This window comes from Sus scrofa, chromosome 3 (genome assembly GCF_000003025.6).
Source record: "Sus scrofa isolate TJ Tabasco breed Duroc chromosome 3, Sscrofa11.1, whole genome shotgun sequence".
Taxonomy (NCBI): domain Eukaryota; kingdom Metazoa; phylum Chordata; class Mammalia; order Artiodactyla; family Suidae; genus Sus; species Sus scrofa.
Window position 1 is genome coordinate 52131589 of NC_010445.4, and position 9557 is coordinate 52141145.

Here is a 9557-nt window from a genome sequence, read left to right on the forward strand (position 1 = left end):
AGAACTATAAAACATTAATCAAAGAAATTCAAGAGGATGCAAAGAAATGGAAAGATATCCCATGCTCTCCTGGGTTTGAAGAATTAATAACTTCAAAAATGGCCATACTACCCAAAGCAATATAGAGATTCAATGCAATCCCTATCAAATTCCCCAACACACTTTTCACAGAAATAGAACAAACCATCCAAAAATTTATAAAGAACCACAAAATACCCAGAATTGCCAAAGCAATCCTGCAGAACAAAAACCAAGCAGGAGGCATAACTCTCCCAGACTTCATGCAATATTACAAATCCACAGTCATCAAGACAGTGTGGTACTGGTATCAAAACAAACATGCAGACCAATGGACCAGAATAGAGAACCCAGAAATAAACCCAGACACCTATGGTCAATTAATCTTTGATAAAGGAGGCAAGAATATAAAATGGGGGAAAAAGACAGTCTTTTCAGCAAGTATTGCTGGGAAACCTGGACAGCTGCATGCAAATCAATGAAACTAGAACACGCCCTCATACCATGCGCAACAATAAACTCAAAATGGCTGAATGACTTAAACACAAGGCACCATCAAACTTCTGGAAGACAGCATAGGCAAAACATTCTCTGACATCAACCTTACAAATGATTTCCTAGGTCAATCTCCCAAGGCAACAGAAATAAAAACAAAAATGAACCAATTGGACCTAATCAAACTCAAAATCTTTTGCATAACAAAGGAAACCATTAAAAAAAAGACAGTCTACATAATGGGAGAAAATAGTTTCAAGCAATGCAACTGACAAGGGATTAATCTCTAAAACACATACAAACAACTTATACAACTGAACAGCAATGAAACCAACAACCCAATGGAAAAATGGGCAAAAGACCTGAATAGATATTTCTCCAAAGAAGATATAAAGATAGTCAACAAGCACATGAAAAAATGCTCAACATCCCTGATTATTAGAGAAATGCAAATAAAAACTTATGAGGTACCACCTCACACCAGTCAGAATGGCCATCATTAAATAAGCCCACAAATAACAAATGCTGGAGAGGGTGTGGAGAAAAGGGAACCCTCCTAAACTGTTAATGGCAATGTATACTGGTACAACCACTATGGAAAATGGTATGGGGATCCCTCATAAAACTAAGTATAGAACTGCCATATGACCCAGCAATTGCACTCTTGGCCATATGTCTGGACAAAACTTTCCTTGAAAAAGATACATGCATCTGTATATTCAATGCAGCACTCTTCACAATAGCCAAGACATGGGAACAACCTAAATGTCTATTGACAGGTGAATGGATTAAGAAGAGGTCATATATATACACAATGGAATACTATTCAGCCATAAAAAAAACAAAATAATGCCATTTGCAGCAAAATGGATGGAACTAGAGACTCTCATACTAAGTAAAGTCAGAGAAAGACAAATACCATATTATAGCACTTATATCTGGAATCTAATATAGGGCATAATTGAACCTTTCCACAGAAAAGAAACTCATGGACTTGGCGAACAGACTTGTTGCCAAGAGATAGAGGGAGGGAGTGGGATATACTGGGAATTTGGGGTTAATAGATGCAAACTATTGTCTTTGGAATGAATAAGCAATGAGCTCCTGCTATATAGCACTGGGAACTATATCTAGTCACTTATGGCAGAGCATGATGGAAGATAATGTGAGAAAAAGAATATATGTGTGATTAGGTCACTTTGTTATACTGTAGAAATTGACAGAACACTGTAAAACAACTATAATGAAAAAAATAAACCATTTAAAAGGAAAAAACAAAAAATAAAAAAGTTAAGCCAAAAAAATAAATAAGACCCTCTATCACAGAAATTGGTTCCCTGAACCACTCTCTGTTCACACTACTCTCTAGGACTAGGATAAGTATTTTCTGATTTGAAATCTTTTTGTCGAATATATTAGGCACATTGTTATCACTTTTAAAACAATACAAAAATATACTCAAGAAGGAAAATATTTCCCAGTTTGGGTATTTGACAAAGGACTTGTGGCCCTAAATTTTAGTAGGATAAGGATTTCAGATTAAGTATCATGTGGAAAGTAGGATTAGGGAATATTATCTAAGAATACAGTCTTTATTTTTTTTATTTTTCCACTGTACAGTAAGGGGGTCAGGTTATCCTTACATGTATACATTACAATTACATTTTTTCCCCCACCCTTTCTTCTGTTGCAACATGAGTATCTAGACAAAGTTCTCAATGCTACTCAGCAGGATCTCCTTGTAAATCTATTCTAGGTTGTGTCTGATAAGCCCAAGCTCCCGCTCCCTCCCACTCCCTCCCCCTCCCATCAGGCAACCACAAGTCTCTTCTCCAAGTCCATGATTTTCTTTTCTGTGGAGATGTTCATTTGTGCTGGATATTAGATTCCAGTTATAAGTGATATCATATGGTATTTGTCTTTGTCTTTCTGGCTCATTTCACTCAGGATGAGATTCTCTAGTTCCATCCATGTTGCTGCAAATGGCATGATGTCATCCTTTTTTATGGCTGAGTAGTATTCCATTGTGTATATATACCACACCTTCCGAATCCAATCATCTGTCGATGGACATTTGGGTTGTTTCCATGTCCTGGCTATTGTGAATAGGGCTGCAATGAACATGCGGGTGCACGTGTCTCTTTTAAGTAGAGTTTTGTCCGGATAGATGCCCAAGAGTGGGATTGCAGGGTCATATGGAAGTTCTATGTATAGATTTCTAAGGTATCTCCAAACTGTTCTCCATAGTGGCTGTACCAGTTGACATTCCCACCAGCAATGCAGGAGGGTTCCCTTTTCTCCACAGCCCCTCCAGCACTTGTTATTTGTGGATTTATTAATGATGGCCATTCTGACTGGTGTGAGGTGGTATCTCATGGTAGTTTTGATTTGCATTTCTCTTATAATCAACAATGTTGAGCATTTTTTCATGTGTTTGCTGGCCATCTGTGTATCTTCTTTGGAGAAATGTCTATTCAGGTCTTTTGCCCATTTTTCCATTGGTTGATTGGTTTTTTTGCTGTTGGGTTGTATAAGTTGCTTGTATATTCTAGAGATTAAGCCCTTGTCGGTTGCATCATTTGAAACTATTTTCTCCCATTCTGTAAGTTGTCTTTTTGTTTTCTTTTTGGTTTCCTTTGCTGTGCAAAAGCTTTTCAGTTTGATGAGGTCCCATGGGCTTATTTTTGCTCTAATTTCTATTGCTTTGGGAGACTGACCTGAGAAAATATTCATAATGTTGATGTCAGAGAGTGTTTTGCCTATGTTTTCTTCTAGGAGTTTGATGGTGTCCTGTCGTATATTTAAGTCTTTCAGCCATTTTGAGTTTATTTTTGTGCATGGTGTGAGGGTGTGTTCTAGTTTCATTGCTTTTCATGTTGCTGTCCAGGTTTCCCAGCAATGCTTGCTGAATAGACTTTCTTTTTCCCATTTGATGTTCTTGCCTCCCTTGTCAAAGATTAATTGACCATAGGTGTCAGGGTTTATTTCTGGATTCTCTATTCTGTTCCATTGGTCTGTCTGTCTGTTTTGGTACCAGTACCACACTGTTTTGATGACTGTGGCTTTGTAGTATTTCTTGAAGTCTGAGAGAGTTATGCCTCCTGCTTGGTTTATTTATTTATTTATTTATTTATTTATTTATTTTTGTCTCTCTTTTTTTTTTTTTTTTTTTTGCCTTTTCTAGGGCCGCTCCCTCAGCACATGGAGGTTCCCAGGCTAGGGGTTTAATCGGAGCTGTAGCTGCTGGCCTACACCAGAGCCACAGCAACGTGGGATCCAAGCCACGTCTGCAACCTACACCACAGCTCACAGCGATGCCAGATCCTTAACCCTCTGAGCAAGGCCAGGGACTGAACCCACAACCTCATGGTTCCTAGTCGGATTCATTAACCACTGCTCCACAACAGGAACTCCAAGAATAGAGTCTTTAAACAGTTGGTCACTGTCCATAGCTGCAAAGGCAAAAGGGAAGCAAGATTCTGTCTCGGGCTAAGTGGAATAAGTGATATAAGTGACAGAGGAGGGGAAAGGAGCAGCAGTCAGGCAGGATTCCCCCCCTGGGCAAAGGCAGAAACAGTTCCCACCAGGGCTGTTGAATATGCCATCCATGCTCCCTGAAGACATCTGAGGAACCTCATTCCAGTATATGTTTCAGGAAAGGAAAACCACTGAACACTGCAAAATGGTATCTGCACAGCTCATCCCAGACCCAGAAGCATGAACTGAGTGACACTTGGGGCCATTTCCAGGTCAAAGATTCTGAGAAAAGCAAGATTCCTTGACTTTCACTCTGAGTAAATTAATATGCCCACTGGTTGAGGCCAGAGCAAGTCAACCGGTTCCTGGGAATCAGGATTCAGGTGCTCAAGGCTCAACTGGTCTGATAGCTACAATTTTTAGGAACTTTCCTGTTTGGGCTGCAGATTTAAGGTGAACATATGGGATGTATGGACTTTAATCAGCAATGCCTTCCTTTGAAGAAATCTGAGACATGCTTGTTAAGAGGATCACGTCTTTTAGTAAAAGATTAACACTCAATTTAAATATCATCAACTATTGCCTGTAGCTCTTCCTCTCCCTAAAACTAGTGTACAAACACACACAAAGGCACAGAGACATACACAAATATGCACTTTGGTTGTAAAATAATGTTAGCACATCAAAAAAAAAAAATCCCTCCCACCTATATCCTCATATACAATTTTTCACATGTCTGTATTTTCCTGTTTTTAAATTCTTATTATGTGATTCATGTGAGCATTTTATTTTAATTAAAAAATGGATTTTTCCCCTTAACTCTAGATCATTCTCTTCCCCACCTGCTATTTTTTCTGTGGCTTCCACATTAAGCCAAACTTGAGGGTTCCCAACTCAAACGTGCAAAAATCTCCTTCTGACCAATTAGCTCATAGAAACTGCTGATTTTCTCACTGTCTGCTACTTTTACGTAGTCCTTCAATTATTACTGTTTGGGAAACTTAATGTATGGAAAACACTGAGCCACATCTCAACTTACGAAATTGCATGACATAGACGCTATTTTCATTTTTAAAAGTTGACACCAAGATGATGTGGTCCTCTCTTCCTCCTAGCCTAAACCCCAGGATTTGAAAAAAAAAAATTCCTCTGGAATAAAAGAATGTGTTTTGTTTATACTGATGAAGACGTAATTTAAGAAAATATATTTTGAGACTCTATTTCAGATACCGAACAGAGACTTTCTGCAATAAGGAAGAACCTTTGTATTCTGTTCCAAGTTAATCTCAAAGGGAAGTTGCCTGTACGATTCGATTGTACATAAGGGCCTAACTCTGGCAAATCTCCCTCCCAGGGAATGAGCATTAAGCTAAAATACCCTTGTTTAGCTCCACATGATCATCCTGACCAGGCCCACCTAGGAATGGCTGCAGGAGGAAGAAATGAACACACCTCTCCAGAGACTGATGGGAACCAGGAAATGCTTCACTTTACACCCATCCCTATGAATAGAAAAGGAGCCTGATCTCTAACTGAGGCAAGACAGTTCTTTGGGAAACAAGTCTGTTATCTTGGTCTACCTGCTTTCCACAAAGTCCCTATTTCTTGCCCCACCAGGTGGTCTCTAAATATATTGGCTTGTCATGTGGACAGCAGTACAAGTTTGGACTGGGTAGCAGATTTTGAAGAAGCCAGTAAGCAGTCTTGCTGCACATGGCCAGTGGACCCCAGCTGGGGAATTTTCAAGTAGGACCCTACCAGCTGTCAGGACTCATGTCCTGATAATCTTCTGTTGAGACCTCACCAAAGCAGCCCTGGCTACCCCAGGCTTTGGCAATTGGAACATGAATCAACATTTGGAAGTCCATGGCCTCCAGGCAGTAAAGTCACTCTGATGTATACAAGCCAGAAACTTCATTTCCTCTCTATCAGGGGCTTTTTCTCTAGAAAAACCCAATTTGTTTTGTATCTGTGTAGGGTATTCTGTTGGGGGGAGCAAGTAGTGCTGAGCTCTTACCCAATTTGTGAACTGATTCATTTATGCTGCTTTTTTCTCCTTATTTGATTGAAGTATATATGATTTGCTATGTTAACTTCAGCTGTACACTGAAGTTATTCAGTTATACATATGTACATATATTCATACTATTCAATTATGGTTTATTACAGGATATTAATATTGTTCCCTGTGCTATACAGTTAGACTTTGTTTATTCCTTTTACATATAATTGTTTGTACTGGCTAATCCCAAATCCCAATCCATCCCTCCCCCACACACCTGTCTTCTGCTTTGGCAACCATAAGTCTGTTCTCCACCTATAATCTGCTTCTGTTTCAGACATAAGTTTATTTGTATCCTAGTTTAGATTGAACTTATAAGTGATATATGTTATTTGTCTTTCTCTTTGACTTAACTTCATTTATGTTCTCTAGTTGCATCCATGTTACTACAAATGGCATTATTTCTTTTTCCTTTTTTTTTTTTTTCGGTGGCTGAGTACATGCCACTGTATATATGTACCACATCTCCTTTGTCCATTCATTTGTCAACAAACATTAAGTTGCTTCTATATCTTGGCTGTTGCAAATAATGCTGCCGTGAACATAGGAGTGAAGGAATCTTTCGAATTTTAGTTTTGTCCAGATATATGTAGCTAGGAATGGGATTGCTGTATCATATAGCAACTTTAGTTTTAGTTTTTGAGGAAACTTGATAATGTTTTCTGCAATGGCTACACCAATTTACATTCCAACCAACAGTGTAGGAGGGTTCCCTTTTCCCCACATCCTCACCAGCATTTGTTATAGACTTTGTTGTGATGGCTTTTATGACCAGTGTCAGGTGATTCCTCATGATAGTTTTGATTGGCAATTCTCTAGTAGTTAGCGATGATGAGAATATTTTCTTGAGCCTATTGGCAATTTGTATGTCTTCTTTATAGACATATCTCTTTAGGTCTTCCCACCTTTTTTATTGAATTTTTGTTACTGAATTGTATGAACTGTTTCTATCTTTCGGAAATTAAGTCCTTGTGGGTCATGTCTTTTGCCTGTTTTATCCAGTTACATTTTGCTTTCCTAAGATTGATTTGGCTATTTGGGGTCTTTTGTGTTTCCATACAAATTTAAAAAACTTTTGTTCTAGTTATATGGAAAATGCCATTGGTAATGATAGGGATGGCATTGAATCTGTAGACTGCTTGGAATAGCATAGTCATTTTTGCAATCCTAGAGCATGGTTTATCTTTCCATCTGTTTGTGTTGTCTTTGATTAAGTATGATGTTAACTGTGTGTTTTTTATATGGCCTTGATTATGTTGAGGTAGGTTCCCTCTATGCCCACTTTCTGAAGAGTGTTTATCCTAAAAGGAGATTGAATTTTATCAAAAGTTTTTTTTGCATCTGTTGAGATGATCATATGGTTTTGATTATTAAATTTGTTAATTTATGTCAATTGATGTGTGGATATTAAAAAATCCTTGCATCACTTGCATAAACCCCATTTTATCCTGATGTATGATCTTTTTCATATCTTGTCAGATTCAGTTTGCTAAAATTTTGTAAAGGATGTTTATGTTTATATTCATCAGTGATATTAGCTAGTAATTTACTTTTTTGGTGATATCTTTATGGTGCTGATGATTTCCCTTTGAAAATAACCTGAATCTGATTTCCCAGTGAGGATGAAGCATGTATATATTCACAGGTCAAGGTCAGACGTTACAAAAGCCAGTGTTAGGCTGTGGGGAAGGGGTTGGGGCTCTACCAAGATCACTATACTTTTTAAGTTCTTAAGTTTCCACATTTTTCCTCTATGGGAGGCTTGAGGATACATAGCAGTTCTGTGGTCAGCTTTTGTTGCTGGAATGAAAGGAATTTCAAGAGAGGGAAGCAGCAGGGGGATGAGAGGGTGATGCTAAAAGCATTTAGGTTCCCGGGGTTTTCCGTTCCGAGCATCAGTTCACTTACTCATCCAGTGCTATCCAATCCCTGTTGTGTGTCAGGTGACATTGAGAGTGCTGGAAACACCTGGAGAGAACACAGAATCTCTCAGACCTCACAACCTAGTGTCTAGAATGTGGAGTATGTTTGCATAGAGGGAGATGTGGGAAAAAACAATGAATAAGAATTTTTAGAGAGATGACTGCAGGTTGATGAGAACCATGGAGACATGGAATACAGTGCAGGGGTGGTGGGTGTTGAATAAAACTTCATTACGTAAGTGTTGGCATGTCTGATGTCTGAGAAAGTGTAAGGATTCCCCCCTCCAGGCAGACATCTGGTACAAAATATCTGAAGGAGGAAAGAGTGTGGAAATTCCTAAATAATAGAAATGAAGGCAATGTGATCAGAATGCAATGAACATGTGGGAGTGTTGGGTACAGAAAGTCATAGAGGAGCCAGAGTTGTACTCTGCAGGAACCTGTAGGTAATAGAAGGTTGGATTTTTTTTCTAAAGTTCCAAGCTATTAGAAGATTTAAAGTAGAAAAGAGATAAAATCTTACTTTTTAATGTCACACCAACCATAAAAAAAACCACTGAAATGGCTAAAATTACAAAGACAAAATACTAAGTGTTGATGGGTATGGGGGAAAACTTCAGCTCTCGTATCCTGTCTGTGTGGATGCAGATTGGCAGGACCACTCAGGAAAATGATTTGGTGATATCTACTAACACTAATTCAGCAAGTCTTCTTTGACTGATACAGAAATAGAAATGCATAGGTAAGTACAGCAAAAGAGACATTGACTAGAAAGTTCATAGGAGTGGTGCCCATAACAGTCAGAAGATAGAGATTATCCTAATGTCCATCAATAGATAAAACAGGTGTGGTAGGGTGCTGCTAAGGAGTTGTTTGGAAGTTGGCGGCGCGGGGTTGATGGTCCTCCGACAGAGCGATCATGTCGCACAAACAAATTTACTATTCGGACAAATACGACAACAAGGAGTTCGAGTATCGGCATGTCATGTTGCCCAAGGACATAGCCAAGCTGGTCCCTAAAACCCATTTGATGTCTGAATCTGAATGGAGGAACCTTGGCATTCAGCAGAGTCAGGGATGGGTCCACTATATGATCCATGAACCAGAACCTCATATCTTGTTGTTCCAGTGGCCACTGCCCAAGAAGCCAAAGAAATTAAGCTGGGGAGCCATTTTTTTTTTAGCCTCAAGCTTTACGCAGCTGTCCTCACTTGCTAACGTTTTTCTTATGACATTATTGTGTTGCCTTCTTGTTTCCCACTTTGATATTTAAAGAACGTTCTATACACTGTTTGACTGTGCTGATGACTGCTTTGCTCCTTAAGCAGAGCCAACAGGACCACGGCCCAGCTGGATGAGTACTCTTTGGGTTGCAGCCTCAGCTAAGTGTGACCCGCCCCCCCAAATCAATGTAAACTCTGTATCCAGAATACACTAGACAGATGGAAGAAGCATCTGAGAATAAGACCATGGCTATTACAAGGATTGTGAAAACTTGCTGTTTCATTTTTTCCCTGCCAGATATTGTGTGTATGGTGATTTATATTTCAATGTATTGGAAGCTTTCCATTTTATTCAAGAAA

The 9557-nt window shown here is 38.9% G+C and overlaps 1 pseudogene; it reads left to right on the forward strand.

Moving 5' to 3' along the window:
* On the forward strand, positions 8894 to 9337 carry LOC100516004 (annotated as a pseudogene).